Below are 24,445 nucleotides of genomic sequence, written 5' to 3'. Positions count from 1 at the left end.
AGTGGTGATGGGGTGGCCACTGTACTCCAGAGGGGAGGGAGCAGCTGTGGGTGCTGCATGCAGTGCACCTCTTAATACCACCAGCCCTGGGCGTGGTGTGTCCATTCCCATCTGGCGCTCACCAGAGGAGGCCAGGTGTGGATTCTGGCTCCTGCTGCGGGTGTGCAAGGCGGCCAGGGTGGGGTCTGGGCAAGGACACTTCCTATGTTGTCATGTTCTCTCCTTTCTTCTTACTGTTAGGGAGCTGACACTGAGGCTTTGGGCGACAGCATACTGATGGCTGTGGCCCTCCTGCTGCTGCTGCTGGAAGCCCCCAGGGGCAAGTCTCTTTGCCCCAAACACAGGACACCCGCAGTATCATTACACTGATCATTGCTTCTTCCCAGACGTATTGATCTGACTCCTGTCGCTGACTCTGGCAAGTCGAAAGTCTCTGAAGCCTCAGGGACCTGAGAGAGCGGCTGTGACTCAGGGTCTATTGTCAGTCCAGGAGCTGACAAATTTTTTAATTTAAAAACTGAGTACAACTTGGTACTCTGTGACAACCTAGAGGGGTGGGATGGAGGTTCAAGAGGGAGGAGACATGGCTATACTTATGGCTGATTGACGTTGTTGTATGGCAGAAACCAGCACAGCATTGTAAAGCGATTATCCTCCAATTAAAAATAAATGGAAAAAAAAAAACAGAATAATTTGCATACTGTGAAATGTATGTATGTATGCATGTGTACGTGTGTGTGTGTGCTGTGTCGTATCAGACTCTTTGCAACTCTTTGGACTGGAGCCTGCCAGGCGTCTCTGTCCGTGGGATTTTTCAGGCAAGAATACTGGAGTGGAAGTCCCCCAAATGTATAGGTCTTAATATAGACCAAGCAGTTTTGACAAATGTATGCATCTGTGTAACTATTACCTAATTTGAGATATAGAACTTCCCCATCTCTCGAGAAAGTTCCTTGATTCGGCACGAGGCACTAGAGTGCCTTCGTGGGGTGATAGGATGCAGGCAGGTGAACCTGGGACTTAGTTCCTGCCTTAGCTGGACTGTCAGGATGATGGCCTCAACCAATGCAGGCCTGTGAGACCCCAGCTCCTTTGGGCTAATGTGACTGGCCGAAAGTGGGCAGCAAAGGAACAGACAGACAGGAGAAGGGGCCTCGGTCGGAAGGAACCAGGCAAGGTCATCGGCTCGTTGTCCCCTCCATACAGTCTCACTCATCATCCAAGAAGACGTCCGAGTCCTGTGTGGCAGGCGCTCCTGTGAGGGGCAGACAGGCATTTGGCATTCAAGTGATGCTCTTGTAAATACCTGAGACCGTATATGGGAGGCTCAGAGGTGGGCATCGCTTTGTGAATTATCCCACAGCAGGGCCCTTGGGAATTCTTGGAATGTTTGTGCAAAGGACATGTGGTTACAGTAGCTAGGTGATATATATATATATATATTTTTTTTTTTTTTAAGCACATTATCGTTTTAAGTTTTATTTCCTGATACTCAGGCTTGAACTGCATTCCCTGTGGCCAGGGAGAGAGGTGTGGCCCAACAGGGGGAACATTTAAAAAACCTTCCAGGAGACACAGTCAGGCTCCAGAAACCCCCAGACCTGGGAGTGCACCACAGAATGGAGGACTCAGGGCCAGGTCGGGCACTTGGACCCCAGGGAGGGGAAACAGTCATTTCGGTTCCTGCATTGCAAGAGCAAAGAATGAGTCTTCACTCAGGCCCACTGGCTTTTATGACCCAAAGGCCACACTACACCCCTAAAGTCCTTAGCACCCCTCCCATCAGCACCTCAAAATGCTGGTCCACGCAGACATCCAAGTGTCCTCGGGAGGGAGCCCTGGGAGTCCCCATTCCGCCCCCTCCATTTCTCTCCACTTTGCAAGATTTAGAATCCTGTTAAGGCCTTGGTCCCCTCCACTGGTGATGTAAAGCCAGTCTGGAGAAAACGTCAGCTGTTCAACATCGAAATCCTATTACCAAATGCTGTGCTTCCACCCCACAGATGCGGGGCAGCACTAAGATAAGTGAGAAGGAGTCTCTGATCCAGTGGTGCTGCGCTATCTGCCCAGCCCACCTAGGAGGGGCTGGAGCAACTGCGGACAAGTCTCATCCTCACCCCCCAACCCCCGGCCCCCCTACTCCAGACAGCTCCTTCGACCCTACCTGCTAAGCCCTCCCCACCTCCCTCCACCTAGTTCCCACCTTCTGCGCCCCTCCCCCACACTTCCCCACTGACCTGCCAGCTCCCCTCCTCCTGCCCCTCCCTCAGGTCTATACCCTCTGCGACTCTACCCATGTGCCTGCACCCCATCGCTTCCCAGTGCACCCCATCTCCAGGTATCTCAGCCCCCCGTGTCCCTCCCACACCTCCCTGCGCCCTGCGCCCATCGCCCCACCCTGTACCCTCCTACATCTCCACTCCCTGTGCTGCCTCCACACCTCTTTTGCCCCTGTGTTCCCCAGTTCCTTCACTCCTGAAGCCCAGGGATTCCTTCCTGGAGGGTGTTTCTGGCCCCTCCCATCAGGCCCTCTAGATAGCTTGGCCAGGGTCTCGCTACCCAGTGCTGGGCTAACTCCCCTGTCCCAGTCCCTGCCCAGTAGAGCATCCCTGAGCAGGTGTCCCAGGCCTGCAGAAGGGCAGAAGAAAGGGGACAGGTGTGAAGAGGTGGCTTTGATCTTTTCCTGGGGGTGGGCTTTGGATAATGCCCAGGAAGCAGAGTGAGGCTTAACTGTGGGGAGTGGGCTGCCCTTCACCCCGCGCCCAAATCGCAGAGTCTGCTTTGTGAACAGACATGGCCTGAAGATGGGGCTTACTTGGTCTACTCCAGGCTCCCCACCTACACCTGCCCATCTTCCTAGTTCTGGTGAAAATCACTGACCTCCAGCTCTGTGATACCAAGGTGGGTTCTCTCCAAGTGTGTTTGTCAGAGGGATTGACTTTCTGATATATGCCACTGGCCAAGGGACTCCCCTGCAGGCAGATTTGAGCTAATTCTTCAGTGGGCCTTTCGGGGCCTTCAACCCCCAGCTGTCCTGTCTCTCCTGCCACCTGCCCTGCGTTCAGACCTCCTCAGTTGGCTGGTGAGGCTCCCCTACCTGACCTCCTTCCTGCATTTCTGCTCCACTCTTTGTGCTCAGCTCTGCTATTACTTCCTTCAGAAAGTCGGTCACACCCTCACCCTTCCTGCGTCCACAGTGCTCGGTGCATCCCTTCTGTAGCATCCATCAGAGTGTATGGCAATTTCCTGTTTAAATTATGGCAGTGCACACCCATGCTCTCACCCAGGCTTCAGTGTTTTGCAGGTGGAGGGCAAAAGGTGGTGTTATCACCACCTGTATGGAGGGAGTGGCCCCTCATGGGTGAGCCGGTGAAGGAAGGAGAGATTATGCAACTTGCACAGGATCCCCCAGGTGGAGGTGGCAAGGTGGGGGACACACCCTCCCAGCCTCACCCCTTAGACGCCCCTGTCTGCCCACTTCCCCACTAGACTGTGAACCGCTGAGGGGCCATGCAGGATGTACCCTTGCTTCCCACCGCCTAGTTTGATGTGGCACAGGCTCTCCAGGTTTATTGAATACCTGGAGGAAGTATAGTGGTCACTTGGACTTCCTCCAGCTTCTTCCCCAAGAGCTCATCGAGCTTGCTTTCAGAGTCTTCTCTCTTTCCTCACCTCCCTCCCAATCCAACTGTGTTTTTCTTCACAGCCAAGGGGCCCAACCCCTATAACAGTGTGTGGTGAAGTGGAGGGGAGAAGGGGGGAGGGATGGTTTGTCTACCAGTTATTTGGGGCCCTTGGTGAGAATCAGAGTTTTGATCTTCCCATTCACTTGTTCATTCGTGTGATTTTTCATCCAACAAATATCAAGAACCTAGTATATGTCATGGAGAAGGAAATGGCAACCCACTCCAGTATTCTTGCCTAGAGAATCCTGTGGACAGAGGAGCCTGGTGGGCTGCCAACCATAGCGTCACACAGAGTCAGACACGACTGAAGCAACTTAGCATGCATGCATGCACTGGAGAAGGAAATGGCAACCCACTCCAGTATTCTTGCCTGGAGAATCCCAGGGACAGAGGAGTCTGGTGGGCTGCCGTCTATGGGGTCGCACAGAGTCGGACACGACTGAAGTGACTTAGCAGCAGCAGCAGCAGCAGTATATGTCAGGTGTTGGGTTTACAGTGGTGAACAAAACAGATATTTCCCAGCTCTCGCAGACTATGATTAAGTAAAGAAATAAATCAAAATATAATTAGTTTGTAACAAGTGCCAAGAGAGAGTGACCACAGAACTGGGGACTATGCTAGCTTGAGTTGTCGGGAAAGCCTCCCAGAGATGTGATTTCCACTTGAGGACGAGAGATGGGATGGAGGCAGCAGTCTCACAAGGAAGCAGTGAGTGAGAAGATCTCACCTGGGGTCGGTGGGAGACAGCTGGGTCCCTTAGAATTCCAATCTTGCCAGACCTCTTTGAAGAATCTGTTGCCTTCCTTCTGAGAACGCCCCTTCCTTGGGCTTTGTGGTATTTTGCAGTCTCATCTTCCTTCTCTTGGGGGCCTGTCCTTGTTCCTCCTTTCTCTCCCACCAACTCCTGGGGTGTCTCAGGTATTCCCTCTCATCACCCATTCTGTACTCCCATCTTCTCACTGGTGTTCTTATCCACGCCCATGTCTTCAGCCACCATTTGTATTTTGGAAATTCCCGGGTCATTTACCTATTGCTCTGTAATGGATTACACTAAAATGTAGTGACTCCCAACAACAATCACTTATTAGCTCACAGTTTCTGGGATTCAGGAATCTGGGGGTGGCTGAGCTGAGTGCTTGTAGCTCAGTCTTTCGAGAGGTTGCAGTCACCATGTTGGCTGCTGGCAGGAGGCCTCACTCACTACGGCCGTTTGAGTGTCCTCATGCCATGGCGGCCAGCTTCCCCCAGAGTGAGTATGACCTGACCTCAGAATCGATCCACAATCACTTCAGCCATGTTCTCGTGGTTACACAGACCAGCCCTGGTCTGATGTGAGCAGGGGCTACATTAAAGGATTGGAGGTGAGAATTATAGGGGCCACCTTGGAGGTGGGCTGCCACAATCTCTAAAGCAGACAAGACTGTTTCCTAAGTCTTAGATCCCAGCACCCAACCATCTACCAAATATCACCCCACCCCCGACATACCAGGGGCACTTTGAACACATGTTCAACTCCACAAACCTGGAAAAATTGTATTATGCAATTGTTAACATATGCAGAAGTGTAAAAGGTAGGTTATAAACCATCAAGCCCACTGAAACCTCCTCGGTGTAACCTTCCCTAAGTCCTGTCTATCATACCAACCTCCTTCTGCCCTTTCCCAAATCTTAGTTTCTCACTTGATTCCTGGTGACAGCCTCCTGATTGAGATTCCTGCCTTGGTTTTTACTCCCTCCATCCTGTCCACATTGGCACGAGAGCAAGCATCTGTAAGGCACACATCTGCCTCGTTTCCTGCTTGAAATTCTTCAAGAGAGCTTTTAAAGTCCTTGGTGTGACGTTCAAGGTGCTTCATGATCTGATTCTTGACTTGCTGGCCAGTGTTGTCCTCAGTACTTCCAATCCCACACCTCCTGCCCCATTATCTGCATCCCTGGAAGACATCTCGCCTGCTCCTCCTTGCTTGGCTCTGCACCTGCTGTCTCCGCCTCTCCTCTCCTTGAGTCTCTCGCTCACTCCAAGGTTGGCACCTCCTCTGGGAGCAAGAACACCCTCTCAGGATGAGGGAGGAGCCTCTGCCCTGGGTTCCACACATCCTCTACCCATCCCTCTCAGTGGCACTTCACTCCTTCATTCCATCACTCGAACGCACTCATTTAACACCTGCCACGTGTCAGGCACTGTTCTAGGTGCCAGGAACGTGGCACCGAGCAAAACAAAGGTCTGCTCTCTGGAGCTTGCCATCCGTGTGAACCCTTAGCCCACTTCAGCCCAGATTTTTGGTTTATCGTCATCTCTCCCTCTGCAAGTTTCTTGGGGGCAGATCAGGGTGGTGTCTCCGACCTGTGTCCCTAGCATCTAGAAGGGACTTGATGGACATGCAGCGCAGGAATGGTGCTTTCTGGAAGGGCCAAAATGTGGGAACTAGATGACCTGAAGTCTCCTGAGTCTAGAACAGACCTAGTTAACCATTCCAGGGTCTCGGTCATCATTTCCTGGACATGGCATCCCTGGTTTGGTGAGGGAAGCAGGGAAATGGGTAGCAGAGACTGAGAAGGCTTTGGATCATGCCCTTGGCAAGGCCATCTCATCAAGAGTTGCTTGGGCTTGCACTTGACTCCCTGGTGTCTCCACCACTGCCCAAGACTCAGCTATTAATTACCCACCTGCCAGCCTTTCAGCCAGCCTTGCAGACCACTTGGGTCACATGCCCACCTTGCTGGCGTGTGTCCAGCACTCCATGAGAAAGAAGGCACTGGCCGCCTTCAAGTCTCCCAGGGAGCCAGCAGTAGCTAGACTGGAGTTCTCCTGTGTTTTGGGAACATTTCAGGGTCAGGGCATGGAGTCCCTTGGCCACTGGTCCCAGCCTCACGTCAGCGGTCCTGAGCCCCCAGCTTGAGCCTGGCTGTCAGTCGGGTCACACAGTTTCCAGCCGCTCCTCCAGAAATTGCTTTCCTCGACCTTGGGGAAAATTGCTTCCCAAATGACACCCCTCCATTTCACAAGCCTTAAACACAGCACCAGGGACACGTAAATTACATGAGGCCCTTCCCATTCCCGTCGGCTACATTGAATAATGTAGCATTTCAACAATACCTAAAGGTACACTATTATTAAAACACACTGGTATTAAAAAAAAGAAGAAGCAACAGCAGCGGAGCTACATTAAAATTGTCACAGACTCCCACTAGATGCCAGAATCATAAAACCCAAATTATTTTTGCCAGAGAAAGGATTCATAAGGCATGAGGGGAGTTAGGAACGGAGCTGGTTTCACACGAGTGGTTTAAAAATGGGAGGAGGAGATTCATTTATTCAGAATATTACATATCCTCTGTAATCTTTACAACTGAAATGTGATGCTTCATGTTCTTCTCCTGGTTAAAGAAATAGCAGGTTTGGCTTTCTTAGCTTGAGCCTCATTTCAAGCGCTGGTTTTGGTTATTAGCTCGTGTTTTGGGGGAAGAAGAATGAGGAGGAATAGGTGTGATGAGAAATTGAGGGGAATGCCGTCGGCATCCCTGAGAGATGCCTTGAGAGAGGCTGAAGAGAGAAGATGGGAGAAAGGACCCTGGCTCACAGGGAGAAGCAGGTTTCAGAGAAAAATAAGGAAGAAAAACAGTGCCTTGCAGGCAAGTGAATGAGGACTCTGCAGTGTAACAAATGGGTATGGTTAGCAGGGGGGCTTCCCAGGAGGCACTAGTGGTAAAGAACCCACCTGCCAATGCAGGAGACATAAGAAACACGGGTTCGATCCCTAGGTTGGGAAGGCCCCCTGGAGGAAAGCATGGCAACCTGCTCCAGCATTCTTGCCTGGAGAATCCCATGGACAAAGGGACAGTCCATGGGGTCACAAAGACACAACTGAAGCAACTTAGCATGCTTGCATTCATAGTTAGCAGGGGGCTTCCCTAGTACCTCAGCAGTAAAGCACCTGCCTGCCAGGAGACACAGGTTTGATTCCCTAGTCAGGAATATCCCCTGGAAAATTAAATGGCAACCCACTCCAGTATTCTTGCCTAGGAAATCCCATAGACAAGGGTTCCTGGCAGGCTACAGTCCATGGGGTTGCAAAAGAGTCAGATACTTAGTGACTAAAACAGCAACAAGCAATAGTTAGCAGGATAACTATCCCTGTTTGTTTGGATATTTGGATGGTTTTTAAAAGTGAATACTGAATCCCTGCCATTATTCTGAATTTTTTCTCAGTTTTATTGAGATGAAATTGACATATATCATTAAGATGTACAACATAATAATTTGATATTTGCATTTATTGCAAAATGATCACCATAATTAGCCTAGTAATATCCATCACCCTCACATAGTTACATTTTTTTTTGCTTGTGATGAGAACTTTTAAGATCTACTCTTGGCAACTTTCAAGAACATACCTATAATTCAGGAGACCTGGGTTCAATCCCTGGGTTGGGAAGATCCCCTGGGGAAGGGAACAGCTACCCACTCCAGAATTCTGGCCTGGAGAATTCCGTGGACAGAGGAAACTGGCAGGCTACAGTCCACGGGGTCTCAAAGAGTCGGACACAACTGAGCGACTTTCACTTTGACTTTGTAGTGCTGTCACCATGCACCATGCAGTGTTATGCCCCCAAAATGTGTTCATATTCTAACTGGAAGTTTGTCCTAACTCACCACCTTCACCATTTCCCACCTCCCCCCCCCCGGCTCTGGTAACCACCAGGCTATTTCTCTGTTTCTATGGCAAATCTATGCCATTACTCTGAACTTCTTTTACTTTCTACCAGACCAAACGGGAGAACTAAAAGCCTTCCTCCTCTGCAGTGAGATGCAGCAGGAACGTGTGGTTTGGGGAGAAAGGCCCATTTCTAAGATGTGTATGTTGAGTCCTTTGGGATTTTTCAGCTTCCATTTCTGGAGTCCCTGTGGGAAGCCGCGCAAGGAGGCTGGCACATCTCTGGCAGTATTAGTATCCTCATTAAAACAACCAAACAAGGTACAACAAAATCCCAAAACTTGATTTCTGAAGATTTCAGAGTCCTTTGGGAAAATCTTTGCTATTACCAATGGAGTCCCCTCTACTCCATCCTGCCCGCCCCTCCCCACTGCCTTAGGTGGCTCCTGGCGTTCATGGCTGACCTTTATGAAGAGGCCTGTGGCTCTGGGGGCCCTGAGAGCTCATTTGGCTCCTTGAAGCATTAGGAGAAAATGCCTCTGATTTAGTGCAAAGCCTTCTGAATGTATTACCCCTGTGCTTCTGGGAGGAACCGATCAGGTGACGTTCCAGACACCACGCCTCATGGAGCATCCCGATCCCTGGCATGCGTCTGCACACAGGAGGCTCTTCAGACGAGTCGAGGGGGCAAAGGGTCAGGGCCGTTAGTTCTGCTTGTCCCGGGTCACACAGCGCGTCGGAGATGGGGCTAGCTGGAGGGGAACATGCTCCAAGTTGTTCCTGCCCCGATGCCCCAGAGGCTCCAGAAAAGTCACCCAGTCTGTCATGGGGGCCGGTGTCCTGTGCCTTGTTCCAAGCAGGAGATGAAGGGCTGCACTTGCAGGGCCACATCTGCCCAGAGGGGGCGCCGTTGTCCACACCCCGACACCCAGTGGTGCTGTGTGCTGGCAGGCGGCCCAGTGAGGGCGCTCCAGCGAGGGCTCCAGCCTGTTAGCTCACCCGCTGTCTCTGCTTCTCTGGGTTGCCTCCACCTGAGTCCCGTGAATAAAGCCTCTTCCTCAGGTAACTTGTACATTACAAAGGACTATTCTCTCGCCAACCTGTCCTTGGGCCCTGAAGTCCCAGTGAACCTTTCTCTTGGAGATTTGGAAGCAAATCCAGAGTATCTGCTTGGCTGTTGGACCTTTCTCTGCAGGAAGCTGTGAGCCTGAGGGGTCTTCGGTGGGCCTGGATTGTCGGCTTTGCTGTGTAGAACGTGAAGGTCATTCTACCTCTGGGAGTCGGAGACCATCCGGCTGACAGGCAATAATTAAGAACAGTTAATTCCACGTGTCGGTTTTCAGGTTGGCTGGGAATTTTAATGAGAAACATTACTCCCATGCACACTGCCCACCCAGACGCACCTCCCTTCTCCTTCTTTTCATTGTTCACTTAACAATATCGGCCGAGCGCCTACTGTGTGCAGCCCTGGGCCAGGTGCCAGGAGCCACGGTGAGCAAAGGTCAACACCCTTCTGCCCTCGCGGGACTGGGTTCAGTCCTACTTCAACGACGATGGTTCAACCCTTTTTCCCTCTCCGTTCCCTCTCCCTTCCTTCTTCCTCCAGTTCTTTCATCTCTCCCCACCTCCTCACCCCCTTCAGCCCCCTCTCTCCCAGACCAACACCCCTGCTCAGCCCCTCAGGACAGTGTCCAGCCCCACGGGGGGCAGAGGACAGGAGCCCTCAGAAAGGAATGGAGGGGAGACTGCTCGGTCCCTGGCAGAGCTGGAGGCTGTGTGGCTGCTCGTCTGGAGGGCTGGAGTCTGAGGGTGGCCAGAGGACCTTGTCATCCACACAGTCTCTTCTAGAAAGAGCCTCCAGTGAGGCCTGGGCCCCTTCCTGTGTTGGCTTATTTTTTGCAGAAGACACTTTCTAGAAGTCCAGGTGTTTATCTTTCCATCTTTTCTCCCCAGTGGCAAGAATCCAACAGGAGGCCTTTTGGGGCCGGAGCGCCAAAGGCAGCCCCCAGCCTCTGACCACCTTGGGAGCAGAGCTGGGGGCCCGGCTGGCTCAGCAGCCACCGTGGGCTGGAGTGGTCAGAATGGGGCACAGGCCTGGGAGACTTCAGTCCAGAGCTGAGATGTGGTGGTGGTCAGGGTAGGGGGTGGTTGGCAGTGGGAATGGGCTCTTTACTGTCCTCTGAGACTCAGCCCTCCCTCCTGCCCAGGCTGCCTGCCCCACGCCCTTGGCAGGACCATGCCTGGTGCTTTCCAGATCCAAGGACTTTTCTATATCATATCTCCAGCCTTCCCAGGAAACAGGCCTCTGTCGATCCCCAAATTATTTTGAAAGCCCCCACCACTAATGCCAGGAGAGTGGATCCCAAAGCAGATAGAGGAGGCAGGGAAGAGTCCTGGCCAACAGGAAACCCTTGTGCCCCAGTGACCCTGGGGTTCTGCAGGGGGTGTGTGGGGGTGGGGGTGGGGCCTCAGAGGCCCTCCCTGCAGTGGTGGGGGGCGAGGAGGCCTGGCAGGTTGCAGGGCAGCAGCTGGAGGCCCCTGCCTGCCTCCTACACAGAGTGTGCCCTGGCAGAGGCGGGAACCACAGGTGCCTGGCACTGAGCATGCCACATGGTGGGGGCCCAAGAAATGTAATTCCAAGAAAGAGGAAGATTCAGCTCCCTGCTGCGGCCAGTCCAACTCTGTTGCCTCAGAGTCCAGAGTCTGATATGACAGGCTGTGGCCTTGACCCTGGGCCCCGCCCTGGGCAGCTTGGCCTCTTTGCTTTTTTGCCTTATCAACTGAGCTAATCCTGTGGGCCTTGAGAGAGGTATCCTAGTGACTTCATTACTCGGCCTTTACCTCCTCCCCCAACCACCGCTGCTGGGCTCCATGGGCAGGAAGGGACCAATTCCTTCCTCTGCAGCCCAGGACCCAGGGCACTCCACCTGGGTGGGCCCTGTGGGCCCCAAAACTGAGGGCCTGGCTTCTGTGCCGTGGGTGATGGATGGTGTTTCCTGCTGAGGAGGGAGGGAAAATGTGCCGCTGCAATCAGGGACAAGCTGTTAGATAATCTCCCATCCGCTTGGGTGGAGGAAAACACATGGAGCTGGGGAGGGGGCCCCCTCCAGTCCATCTCAGCAGGCACTCTGTGTGGGGCAGAGTTGGGTGATGGGCAGGTGGGGGACATGAATTTGACCCTGGAGAAGGTGGCCTGGATTGGAGGATCGAACATGACAATCAAGGTGCTGGTGACTGGAGGAGTTTGGGGACATCCCTTGGATTCTTGCTGCTCTGTCCTCCCTGTCTCTGTGCCCTTTCCTTTGTCGCTTTTTTTCCCAGATTTAGGTACCAGGGGCGTGGGGCGTGGGCCTGGCCGGGCCGCATCCACAGCCCCGTCTTGCTCCCGATCCAGCAGGTCTGGTGGAAAAGGAACGCCGGTCCTTGCCTTTTGTACTGGCTGCTGATAATCAAGCGTTTATTATACAAGAAGCCAGCCTACCTGCCTTCTTGCCCCAACAGCTGGGGTCACTACCTGGAGCTGCCTCCACGTGGGCTCCCTCCACTCCCAGTTGAGCCTCTTTTCTCCCCCAGCCCCTCTCCCTTAGCCATCCATCTCCTTGCATGGAGCCCATTGACCTGGGAGAATCAGATCATGCACGTATCTCTCCCCGTGAAAAGTGGCCTGTGGAGCTCAGGGCTGTTCCTGGCCTCTCCCATGCTCAGGTCCTAGCTCTGTGCCTGGCACGGATGGCCACTGAAAAGGGGGTTGTGCCCACGCATTTCTCTGCAGTTGGCAGCACTCTGTGAGGTTGGCCATGCCATTTGGGATGGGGGCCATCTCTGTCTTCAGTAACTGGATTTTAAGAAAAGGAAAAAACTGACAGTTTTTTCTTTATTATGTTTCAAAGCTCTGTTGTGAGATTTTGGGGGACATGCCAATGGGAGTCTTTCCACTGGGGTAGGGTGGGGGACAGAGCTGAACCATCCCCTGGCCAACAAGACCTCACAAGCCCTCCCCAAAGCCAGTCCTTCTGGACTGATCAGGATGGACCCCCTAAATGGTTTATGTGTCCTGTTTGCCTAATGGCACACTCACTGGGTTGAGATAAATTAAGCAAAGAAAAGGCTTCCAAGGCCCAGGTGTCTCCTACCCTCTACAAAACCTAACCAGCCACCACCAACAAAATAAACACAAACAACCAGATCGCTTCTATTTTCCTGGGAATTCCTGCTCTAAAGACTGATATGAGACACTGTTCTAAGTAAATCTAAGGGTGCAAAACGAGAATAAAAGTTGGGGGTTGTTTATTCATTCGCTTGATGAATACTGAGTGAGCTCCAGCCATGTGCTAGGTGTGTTCCAAGCGCTGGAGATATAATGAATAAAACAGATCAAGTGTCTGCCCGCAGGAAGTTGGCATTCTGGGTTGAGGGAGGGGGAAAGAAAGACCACAGGCAGCAAATGCATCTATGTGACAGCAGATTCAATAATTTCTGGGAAAATTCATGGGGAAAAGAAGGAAGGAGTACCAAGGGGATGGTGGTTATTTCTGATAAGGTGTTTGGTTTTCAGATGACCTCTCTGGAAAAAGTGTCATGTAATGGAATCCCTCGTGGGGGCAAACCCCAACTTAGGTAGGGGAGTGTAGTCCATGTAACAGCTGGTAGAAAGGTGTGATGTGGGGTGGGGGTGGGGGCGGGGGAGGAGGCATGCTTAGGTCTGGAGGCACAGCTGGGAGGCCTGGGGACTGCAGGGGTGGGGGAGGCAAGGAGTGGGCATGGTAGGGGGAGGGGCCAGTGGTACAGCAGGAGGCTGCAGTACCAAGGGTCCTGTGGGTAGAGGAGGATTTACCATGAAGTGATGCACCCATAGGGCTTCCCTGATAGCTCAATTGGTAAAGAATCTGCCTGCAACGCAGGAGACCCTGGTTCGATTCCTGGGTCGGGAAGATCCACTGGAGAAGGGATAGGCTACCCATTCCAATATTCTTGGGCTTCTCTTGTGGCTCAACTGGTAAAGAATCTGCCGGCAATGTAGGAGACCTGGGTTCGATCCCTGGGTTGGGAAGATTCCCTGGAGAAGGGAAAGACTACCCACTCCAGTATTCTGGCCTGGAGAATTCCATGGACTGTATAGTCCATGGGGTCCCAAAGAGTTGGACACGACTGAGCAACTTGCCCTATGCACCTATGGAGCCCCGGGTAAGACCCTGCACCTTACTTTTGCATCCACCACCTTGTCTTATTTTCTTAGAAAAGGACACACTCACCCCCCAAACCGTGTAAGCCTCGTAGTCCCCAGACCTGGACTGACCTGGTTTGCAGGCCATCGTAGCAAATCTGGGTGTTGCCTCCCCGTGAAATAGGACACCGTTGGGTGGACGCATCAGGAGAGTGAAGTCACCAAGGGGATCTGTTAGAATGAGAAGGACAAGGCAGTTGTCAGAGGTGGTGTGGCCATGGGTCCTGGAATCTGAACTGGGTGAGGCGGGGAGCGAGAGCAGAGGGGGATGGGAGACAAAGAGGGGTGAGACGGGCACATCGGGGTCAGAGAATCACAGCAGGTTGGGGGCAGGGCTCCACAGCAAGAGAGCTGGGCGAGCTGCAGAGGACGTCCCACCCTGGGCAGCAGTCCGGCTCTAATGATTTGTTTTTCACAAGGTTCCCCTGATTCCCTGGGGGTGTGATCCCTGATGGCAACAAATTGGCTTCGAAGCTGCTCTCTCTTCTCTTGTTTATTAACACCAGTGTTTGTTTTATATATTAAAAAAAGGCATGTTGGCTTCAAAGGCATTTACATTTTTCCTTTTCTTTTCCTTCAGATTGGAAAGCTGCCTCTGAGACTCTGAAGGTTTTCCTGCTGATACTCGCTCCTTCCCAGTAACCCTCCATCCCAAGGGGAGCCCCAGAAAGAACACCAGGGGGGCCTCCCTGCTGCCACAGAACCACCTCACCCGCCACTCCAGGTAAGGCCGCGCCTGCCCGCCACCACACCTGTCCTCAGAGTTTGCATTTGTGATGGAAAAACATCTTAATGAGGAGATTTTATTTTACATGAGGGAACGACAGGGACGTTCTTTTGCTGGCTCTAGTTTGCAGATTGTGGGGTCTTCTGTGTCTTCAGGGAGAAGGACAGGGAGAATCGCAGAACCGCAGGAATGCCTTGGGTGGGATTTTGTAAGAAGTGGCTACTGAAATCTGTCAGCCTGGCGGGGAGTGGTTATTCCAGGAAGGAGGGTGGACAGGGCGCTCAGTTCACTGTCTAGTGTCAGCACGAAATGCCACGGTGGCCAAGGTGGGGGTCTGACCCTCCCTTGCATGGCTCCGTGCACTTTCCCCTGTGGCCCAGGGATGGGATCTGATGCCTTCATCTGGCTCTAGAGGGAACTCATGATTGCCGCACTCCCTCCCCCAGTGGCTGGACTGTACTTCAACCCTGGCACTCGCCGCCTAGAGTTATTGGCAGGCCTCACAGGCTTAGGGCCTGTCCCCTGCAAGACTGCCCCACTTTTAGCTGCAGATCTCAAGGACGTTTGCACTCCTGACCAAGTGGTTGCAAATTCACAGGTTCCCACAACTGCCTCAGTTTTGATAATTTGCTAGTACAACTTGCAGTACTCAAAGTGCTGTGCTTTCCATGAATCTTGGGAAGATAATTCTTGCTGCCTCCGTGAAGGAGGTTGCAGGGCCCAGCTGCCTCGCCTTTCTGTGGGTTTGAGAACCAGTATTCTCCTAAAACAGTAAGTGTTTGGTGTTGTGGAAGTTGAAGGCACCAGACTGGCCGATTCCGGTGGCTGGTCCAGCCGTCTGGGGCTGGGCGGGCTGGCTACGCAAGCTGCTTTTCCACCTGGAGCTGTTTCTGGGCGCACATGCCCTTTCTGCCCCTTCGTGGCTTCTGAAGGTGTGCTTGCAGTTGTGAAACAGGAAATGCGCATCAAGGCTCTTCTCCCTTCCAGTGGGGTGAAGTCCAGGGGAGAGAGGCATCAAAGGGAAGACCCTGGCGTCCTGTTTGCCCTGAGTAGCTTGAAGCCTGCAGAGGGAACTGGGCTCTGTGTCACCTTCTGATCACCTCCAGGTGGGGGTGGGCCTCTTGACGGGAGAGAGCCAAGCACATCCATCAGTGATCAGGGTGCTGGCTGCTGACCCCCTGCAGACACCCTGCCACCCAGTGGTGGCGCCCCCTGCTTTTCTCAATGGGATCCAGATGCAGGCTTCAGAGGGGGCTGCCAAAGCTGTTATCCGGGTGTGCCCGTACATCCAGAGCTGAGGTCCAGAAAGAAAATGAAGGATAGGGCAGCAGGCATCCCAGCTGGCTCCTCCCCGCAGCGGCGCCCTCATCCACGGGCGGCGCCCTCATCCACGACTTAGTCATGAGCAGCAGGAGCAGATATTTTGGAGAAAAGTCGACCCGGGAGAGGGAGGTTTGGGGAATAGCAGATGCCAACATAGGGCCTATGGAGCCCCTGCAAATATACATCTTCCATGCCCTTTCACAGTGGAAGGTCTCCTGGAGAAAGTGCTCCCCAGTGGTGCTCCGGGATCAGTGATGGAGAGATTACAAGGAAGAGCCTTCTGCTCGGGTGAGCAGGCTGTTTCATTCCCGGTGGCGTGTGGGACTGTTGAGCGTATCTCCTGGTCACTGCAGATGTGTCCTTGATGGATCCTCAGGGTCAAGTAGGGGCAAAAAGGGTCAGCCCAGGGCACGGAGGGAAAGCTGTTTCCTTCCTAGCCATCGTTCCATCCCTGGCTCCCTTCTTCTGCCTTGGAAAGTGTCCCATAAATTATAACCCACCCAGAGGCTCATCTTTTAAATAAGGATTTGATTTGGGTTTTACTGTATAGTAAATTCTGAGTCCTTATTAAAAACATGGGTGGATATTAATCTGCCGCAAAGTGAGATTTGTCTCTTACATGCAGGGGCACAGGCTGGGGCAGATGGGTCCTCCAGATCAACGGGGAGGGAACCCACCTGTCAGCATCAGGAAGAGACACTCGCCGGGCGTCACCTGCTCTTCTGTCCATGAACCTCCCCTTTCTCTCTCCCTTCCCTGTCTTCACTCTCATTGGACAGTCTGACTCTTTCCAAAGCCTGGTGCTGTGTGTTACGGTTGCTCATACGAACAGAGGGCACAGCAGGCTGTTTCTTCTCCAGATGTTTTCTGGGGTGGGGGAACATCTTTGTTCTGGAGATGAACAGTCTGACCTCTAGCCTCTTGAGAGGTGCTCCTAAAACCTGCAGGGTGCAGGGAAGAGTCCACACCAGGGTTTACTTTTCTCATCCAAGAAAGAGTGGCTTTGGGTTGGGCCAGTGGCACCTTTTCCAGCACAGGGGACAGCGTGTGACCGAAGCAGGGGCTGCCACACTCATCTTGGGTCAGGCGTGGGTGTGTTGTGGCTGTGAAGCTGGCAGTTTGGGCTGTTGTTCCCCACCCCACAACATTAGAACTCATCTGTCTACCCCCGGCCCCACCCTAGGGGATGGACCCCTGAGGGGCAACATGCGACTTCCCATAAATCATTCCCGAATGAGCGTGCTTCCTGCATCATCCATCACGCTCATCTCTTGTCTGCTTGTTTTTAAAAGCTGTTAAACTGGAATCCATCACATGGCACCCTCGGGGGGCCAAGCTGCAGCAAAGGCTGCCCGCATCAGCAATATTAATGCACACGGAGCTTTCTGGAGCATCGAGGTAAATGTCTCCCCAGTGGTGGGGAGACGGAGAGCGTGACTTTATCTAGTTACACCAGAAGCTAATGGGATGTTTCTCTGACACTTGAGGTTAATACATTCCTGCCATGCATGAGGAAGTCCCGGTGGCTGCTGGGTGGAACAGGTAATACCCACCTGAACGATGAGGCTGGTATTTTTCCCTTCTTGCAGAATCACCTTTTATTTGCTTCTCATGCCTGATATTTTAATTCGAAGACTTTAGCTGAAGCCAGCCTTTGGAAAGACAAATCTTTCTAGAAACACTGGTGGTTGCTCTTCTATTGCTAAATGTATTTTGGAAAAGAAGATTTGGAAGGGTACTGAGATCAGCTTTAATCCTTGCTTCTGAACCTTCACGGCTAGAACAAGTTCTGGGGATATGCCCATGCGGGAGGGGGAGGAGTCTGGAACCCTCTCCTTATATTCATTCTCTTTCTCTGTCCCCTTTCCTTTCCTCTAATTGCATGAGGAAGGCCTGGACCCTGTTTCTCTGTGGCTGAAATCTTCCAGGCTCTTAAACATTCACCTAATTGACTAGTGCTGGGTTTCCCTCCAAGAGCTTCCCTGGGGGGCTCAGATGGTAAAGAATCTGCCTGCAATGCAGGAGGCCTGGGTTCAACCCCTGGATCAGGAAAATCCCCTGGAGGAGGGAATGGCTGCCCACTCCAGTGTTCTTGCCTGGAGAATCCCATGGACAGAGGAGCCTGGCAGGCTACAGTCCACAGGGTCGCAGAGAGTCGGACACGAATGAGCGACAAACACACTTGCCTCCAAGAACCTCTCTGTCTGTCCCAGGCAGATGTCACAAACCTCGGTGGCACCAGTGATATTTTGTCCCATCTGCTTTGGACTTTTCCGATATCCTTTTCTGTGCCTCATGTTTTGCTGGTTGAAGGGTGAAACTGCTTGTTGGCAGGGGTGGGCCGATATTTTTGGTTGGTGACCTCTGAACTCTGGGAGTAAGCAGCCCAGGAGGCTGCGCGTGTGGCAGAGGGCGCTGTCAGAGCACCCCTTCGCGCCGGAGCTGTCCAATTAGAGCCCATTAGTCACTCAGTGTGTTAAAGCATTAAGAACAATTAAGGGTGAGAAGAGTTTCCAGATGTAGCTTCAGCTCAGGGGCTGGAAGGGAAACACTGCTGGCCACTCCCCAGATGGAAATAGTCTGAGAGGAGTGGCAGGCATCAGCAGTGGCTCCTAGAGCCCAGGGCTTTAGGGTGGGGAACCCACAGGGGGGCTCCTGATTCAGACGCTTGGTGGGAGGGTCCTGGGGCCGTCGCAACAAAGGACCACAAGCCAGCGGCCTTAAGACTAACAGAGATTTATTCTCTCACACCCTGGGGCTAGAGGTCTGCAATCAAGGTGCCAGCAGGGCCCGTTCTCTCTCCAGATTCTGTGTTCACTGCCTGTCCCAGTGTTGCTTGGCTGGCAGACACGTTTGTTCTAGTCTCTGCCTCGCTGCATGGCTTCTCCCCTCGGTGTCTGTCTGTCCCTGTCTCTTGACACAGTGCGCTCCTCTGTGTGTGTATGTGTGTGCCCATATTTTCCCTCGCTTTATGAAGGTGCCGGCTAAAGGTTAGCACCCCTCACCCCGCCCCACCACCCCCTCACTCCAGGAGGACTTCATTTTTACTTGATCAACATTCGCAGACCCTAAGTCCAAATAAGGTCATTGTCACAGATACTTGAGGATAGGATTTCAAGATATCCTTTTTGGGGGACACCATTCTACCTACTGTATCCTCTAAGACTACTGGGGAGGAAGGTGAGCCTAGACACCTTTACTACTTGTTCCTACCCCCAGAAGTACTGTCATTGGTTCATTTTAAAAACAATGATAAGAATGTACCCATGAGCCAATTAAGAACTGAAGGCCAGAACCTCAAGCTGTAAGAGCGACTTCTTGAAAACCCCAGCCCAAGGTCATAGGTTGTCTGTCATTCAAGAGGCAGCTGCAGCGCCAGGAGCTTTTGCCTGAGATCCTTTCCGTGTCACTCACTTGCCACCAATCCCACTGTTAAGACTGGTCTTAAGAACAAACCAAGCATGAAAAAGACAGACCCCAAATCTAAACCTAAAAGTAAGCAGTCCTTGCCACATGTCTTGGGAGCTATTTCAGAGCCTGGCCAGTGAGGGTCTTCCTAGAGGCTCCGGAGGCCTGAAGGAAGAGATTGCAAGAGGAAGTTGGAGCCGGGCTTGGCAAGGTGAGGGAGAGAGGTCTCGGGGAAAGGAGGCAGTCAGGCACTTAGGAGCTCTGCGGGTTAGAAATGTGGAGGCTCTGAAGGCTGGAGAGCCCACAGGATGAAATGTGGGAGTGAGAATCCAGAACTGGGGGAGGTTGGTAGAGAGAGGAACGAACATACCAGGGGACAAGGAGGAGTTGAGGCTGAAAATAGCCTGGTACCCGCTGCATTGAAGTCTGCAGATACGAAAGTCCAGGGTGGCTGAGGCGGCCTCCTGGGATTCCCAGTCCTCCTCGTGTGCACATGGTCCATCTTCCTGCGAGATTATGGGCCATCCGTAACAGGGCTGTAAATGACTATCACCATTGACAGCAGCAGACAGGTACATGCAGGGGAGACAGGGACGAGTGTCACACTCAGTGTGCTATGCTGACACACGTGTGCACTTGTCACATTCAGTCCCAGTAGAGAATTTGGGACTTAAAGGAGAAGTCCTGGGCAGAGAGAGAAGTTCTACGTGGATTTATACAAACCCGCTGATTCTAGATTCAAAACAGGCTACCGGGGCCATGAGGGTTTGTGAGCCAGCCTCACCCAGAAGTTGACGTGTGCTTCCTGGTTCCACTGCCAGGCAGGTGCCCAGGTTAGGCCCTTGGATCGGATCCCATAGACCCCTCACTTTGTTCTGTGTCGACACGTGGGCTGATGGTGAACTCCACTCAAAGGGCAAACAGACGAGCAGGGATTTTTATGGATTGGGAGAAAATTATTTTTTTTTTAATCCGATTTGCAAGGATACATTAAGTATTCCCAGGCCTGGTGCTTTCAAAGACATCTGTGTTCTGAAGGGCAAAGAACAGAAAGGGAGTGTCAGCAAATGCCTCAGGAAGAAAAATTAATTTAGAAGTAGAGGTTGAGACAAGCTTAACTTCAGTGGTGCATGTGTCTCTGTGTGTAGGGGAGAAAACATGGAGGCAGAATAGAATCATTTTTCTCTTTTTTCTTTGAGGTGGGAGAGGAGGTAGCACATGCACAGATGGTGTTTTTGAGTGACCTTGTGTCGCTGAGTGTGGCTGAGTAGTGGCTGGAACTGTAGGAAGCTCGCAGGGTGTGGCCACCCGCAGCTACCAGTGGGGGTCACCAGGATGCCAGCATTCCGGAAGGACCTGGAAGCAACCAGATGACAAACCCAAGTTCAATGAAGATCAAACAACACACGCACAACACAACCTCTTGTGGGAGACATCCGTGGGCCTGGAGTCTCTACAGCAGGGCTTAGAGCTTGGAGACTGGTCCAGCTGACAAGCTGGGGTGACACGTGTTTGTGGGTATCTTATCCAAGGTTCTCATCTGTAGATTGACATGCGTCATCTCTGTTACTCCTCACAATAACCCTCTAAGCTAGGTCTCCTGAGGAAACTGAGCCATACAGGAATGGTTACACAGGGCTGTCCAGAATTTGAACCCACAGCTGCTGCCTGGTACCAACCCCGGTTCAGGACCCAAGTCTCTATGATCCAAATTGTGCATGCATGCTCAGTCGCTCAGTCGTGTCTGACTCTCTTTGACCCCACGGACTGTAGCCTGCCAGGCTCCTCTGTCTGTGGAATTTTCCAGGCAAGAATACTGGAATGGGTTGCCATTTCCTACTCCAGGGGATCTTCCCAACCCAGGGATCGAAAATGCATCTCTTGCATCTCCTGGAAGATGATGCAAGGGGGATTCTTCACCACCGTGCCACTTGGGAAGCCCACGAACAAAATCAGAGCCAGTGCCCACCTGTGAGCTGCTGCTCTGATTCCAGCAAGATGGGGACAGAAGTCGAGAGTGTTCATTTAGAACCATTCACAGTCAGAGTGAAAGGGCAATTTTCTGTCTACTGTTGTGTCTACTGAATCTAATAATAAGAAATCAGGCTTTGTATTTTGTAAATCTTTTTATTCCACTTTTCCAATAATCCCATGCTTGTAGCTTAAAAAGAAATATAGATCTGCAAATAAATAAATGTAGATCTGCAAAGAAGAGTGAGGCCTTTGCCACACATAGTTTGAGAAGCCCAGATGCAGAGGATACAGAGTCAGATCACAAAACTGGTGAAGTTTGAATAAGCTCTGTGGTTGACCTGGTTTGGGAATGTGTCATGTGTGAAGGTACGTTCGTTTACTTGGGCTGCCATGACAGAGCGCCCAGACTGGATGGTGAACAGAAATTTTCTTTCTCACAGTTCTGGAGGCTGGAAGTCCATCTACTGTCAAGGTGTGAACAGGGTTGGTTTCTTCTGAGGCCTCTTTCCTTGGGTTGTAGGTGGCCATCTTTTTCTGCATCCTCACATGGTCGTCCCTCTGTGTGTCCGGGTCCTAACCTCCTCTTCTTGCAAAGACAAAGTCAGATTGGATTAAGGCCCACTCATATGACTGCACTTAAACTTACGGGCTTCTCAAGTGGCACAATGGTAAAGAATCCATCTGCAGTGCAGGAGATGCAAGAGACGTGGGTTCAATGCCTGGGTCAGGAAGATCTGCTGGAGGAGGAAATGGCAACCCACTCCAGTATTCTTGTCTGAGAAATCCTATGGAAAGAGCAGCCTGGTGGGCTACAGTCCACGGAGTATCAAAAGAGTTGGACATGACTGAGCATGCATGGAGTCAAGGACCCTTTAAAACTCTCTCTAAATACAGTCATACTCAGAGGTACTGGGGGTTAGGGCTTCAACTTAATGAATTTGGAGGGGACACAAGTCAGCCCGTAACAGAAGGGGATGTGAGAATTCTCTGCACTATTTTTGCAGTTTCTTCAGGTCTTAAATTATTTCAAAATAACAAGTTTTTTTTCAAGGATGACACTCACCTCCCCCAAAACAGCATGGCCACTGTGGTTTGCTTGGCAAGATCCCAGCAGGCATCCATCATTCTAGGTTTTTGGGGACAATGCCAGGATGGATGCCAAGTTGGTATGACCCAGGCTCTGCCCCTCTCTGCTGTCTGCTCTCTGGTTCCATCCCTCCAGGTCCACAGAGGGAAGATGGAAGGTACATGAAACAGACACTGTGGCTGCCTTTCTACATTCTCTATCCATGGAAGTTCCTCTTGGGTCCCTCCCTCTTTTGGGTTTCTTTCTTTTTTTTTTTTTAAGTAATTTATTTTTAAATTGAAGTATAATTGCTTTACAGAATTTTGTTGTTTTCTGTCAAACCTCAACATGAATCAGCCATAGGTATACCTATATCCCCTCCCTCTCAAACCCCTCTCCCATCTCCCTCCCCATCCCACCCCTCTAGGTTGATACAGAGCCTCTGTTTGAGGTTCCTGAGACAAACAGCAAGTTCCCATTGGCTATCTATTTTACATATGGTAATGCAAGTTTCCATGTTACTCTGTCCATACATCTCACCCCCTCCTCCCCTCTCCCCATGGCTATAAGTCTGTTCTCTATGTTGGTGTCTCCGCTGCTTTCCTGCAAATAAATTCTTCGGTACCATCTTTCTAGATTCTGTATATACACATTAGTATACGATATTTACTTTTCTGTTTCTCTCTTGGGTTTCTTAAGGGCACAGGCTTCTGCTGCTTCTGTGTTCTTCCCACAGCCTCGCACCTAGTAGGTTTCCATAAAAGACTTCCCACAGAATGTCTTGATATAAATGCCCTTGAAACACTCTCCCTTCCCCCTGGGAAGCGTTGACTCACTGGTCACCCCAGGTGTAATGTAGGAGTAATCTGCTCCATCGTAGACCCTGTCAAGGGGATGGGAGCACATTACTCACTCAACAGCATTTACAGAGTAAGGCGTGTTGTCACTAGGAAGAATTTTCAGATCACGATTATCCGCTCTGCAGTGTATTTGGTTGAGAAGCTGCAGGTTTGTGTATCTTAATATCTGTTGTGCTGTTTGCAGCTAAGGAAACAGATGCCTGCACACCCGAGTGCTAGGTAACCTGGACAACCAGGACAAATGTCGCCTGTGCCTGACATGACCAGAGGTGGCCTGTGAATGTTTTCTCTCGTTTGTGAGCCAGAATGTCATTGGATTGGTCACTGTTCTAGACCATTCTGCTGCTCGAAAAGTTACCAAGGCAAGAGCATAATGATTTTTTAGTTATTTAGTACTTCACATAGCCCCATACATTCTTTGCAAAAATGCTTTGCTCTCGGTCCCCAGGGCATACATGGAGCATTTCACTCTGACCCCACTTTCCAGGAGCTCTGATACCTGGCAGGCCACTCCAGTGGGAGACTACTCATCGTACCGGCCTCCAGAGCAAGGCATGCGTGGGCCCAACACCCACCTCCATTGGCAGCTGGGAAGGCTGAGGCATTTTTGCTGAGGCAGGTACAAGCCTTATTTTATCTTCTATGGAGAAATTAATTTGAGTGAATTTTTCTCCTTTTCTGAGTCTAAAGGAAGGCCTGGTTATAATTTCTTTAACATGAGAGGACATCCCAGAGGTAGAGCATGCACCTGCATGCAGTAAGCTGTGCTCTGGAAAAGGGAGATTAAATGGTGTGTCTTGGATGATAGAGGGCACACAGCATTTCACTGGAGGTATGAATTTTTCCTCTGAAGACTCCAAAAGGCCAGGAATATTAAACCTGCACCCCTGAAAGACTGGATGTCTGTTGCCACAAGAGGTCCAAGGAAACCTGACATCTCTTTGATGTCTTATTTGTTATCTTAAAAATTCATGCAGATCTTTCATCTCATCCACAATATGCTCTTGCTGCTTGTAACGTAACAGTACCATTTCTCCAAAATACTTTGGCTGAAACGCTTTAGAAACGCTGTGCATACTTATTCAGCTACCCCATCTCATCACCGTGATTCCTTGAGTGGCTTAAGGGGGTGGTTAGGGGTGGGTCTCTGGTTTGAGAAGCTTGGTGAGGATGTCGGGGGAGGGTTTCTAACATGAGATGCACATGTGTACTGGGGAGGGGGTGGATTGGATTAGATGTATTTTAACGCTGTCATCTGTGAAATTGGATGAGACTCTTCATACTATGCTGCTGCTGCTGCTGCTAAGTCGCTTCAGTCATGTCCGACTCTGTGTGACCCCATAGACGACATTTCATATAGGCGGCCTAGTGGCCTAGAAATGAGCTGTTGAGTGAAGATACTCCACCCCCACCAGCCTGCCAATTTCTGGTAATAATCTCCACTCTTTCTTCTCTGTGTGGGTGGGGTGATGTCTCAGAGATACGCCTGTTGGCCATTGGAGGTGGAGTGATGTCTCAAGCT

At 51.5% G+C, this 24,445-nt stretch overlaps 1 protein-coding gene across 3 annotated transcripts in view; it reads left to right on the top strand.

The window, feature by feature from the left end:
* The window catches only part of RBFOX3 (RNA binding fox-1 homolog 3), a 439,266-nt gene that overhangs the window by 99,442 nt on the left and 315,379 nt on the right, over positions 1-24,445 (top strand). For all 3 annotated transcript variants that reach the window (XM_070389210.1, XM_070389212.1, XM_070389213.1), the window contains exon 2: positions 14,146-14,289. The gene's annotated coding sequence lies outside the window, so the exon portion shown is untranslated. The remainder of the gene's footprint in view (positions 1-14,145; positions 14,290-24,445) is intronic.

This window comes from Bos mutus, chromosome 19 (assembly GCF_027580195.1).
Source record: "Bos mutus isolate GX-2022 chromosome 19, NWIPB_WYAK_1.1, whole genome shotgun sequence".
Lineage (NCBI taxonomy): Eukaryota > Metazoa > Chordata > Mammalia > Artiodactyla > Bovidae > Bos > Bos mutus.
This window is presented reverse-complemented; position numbering and strand designations above follow the sequence as displayed.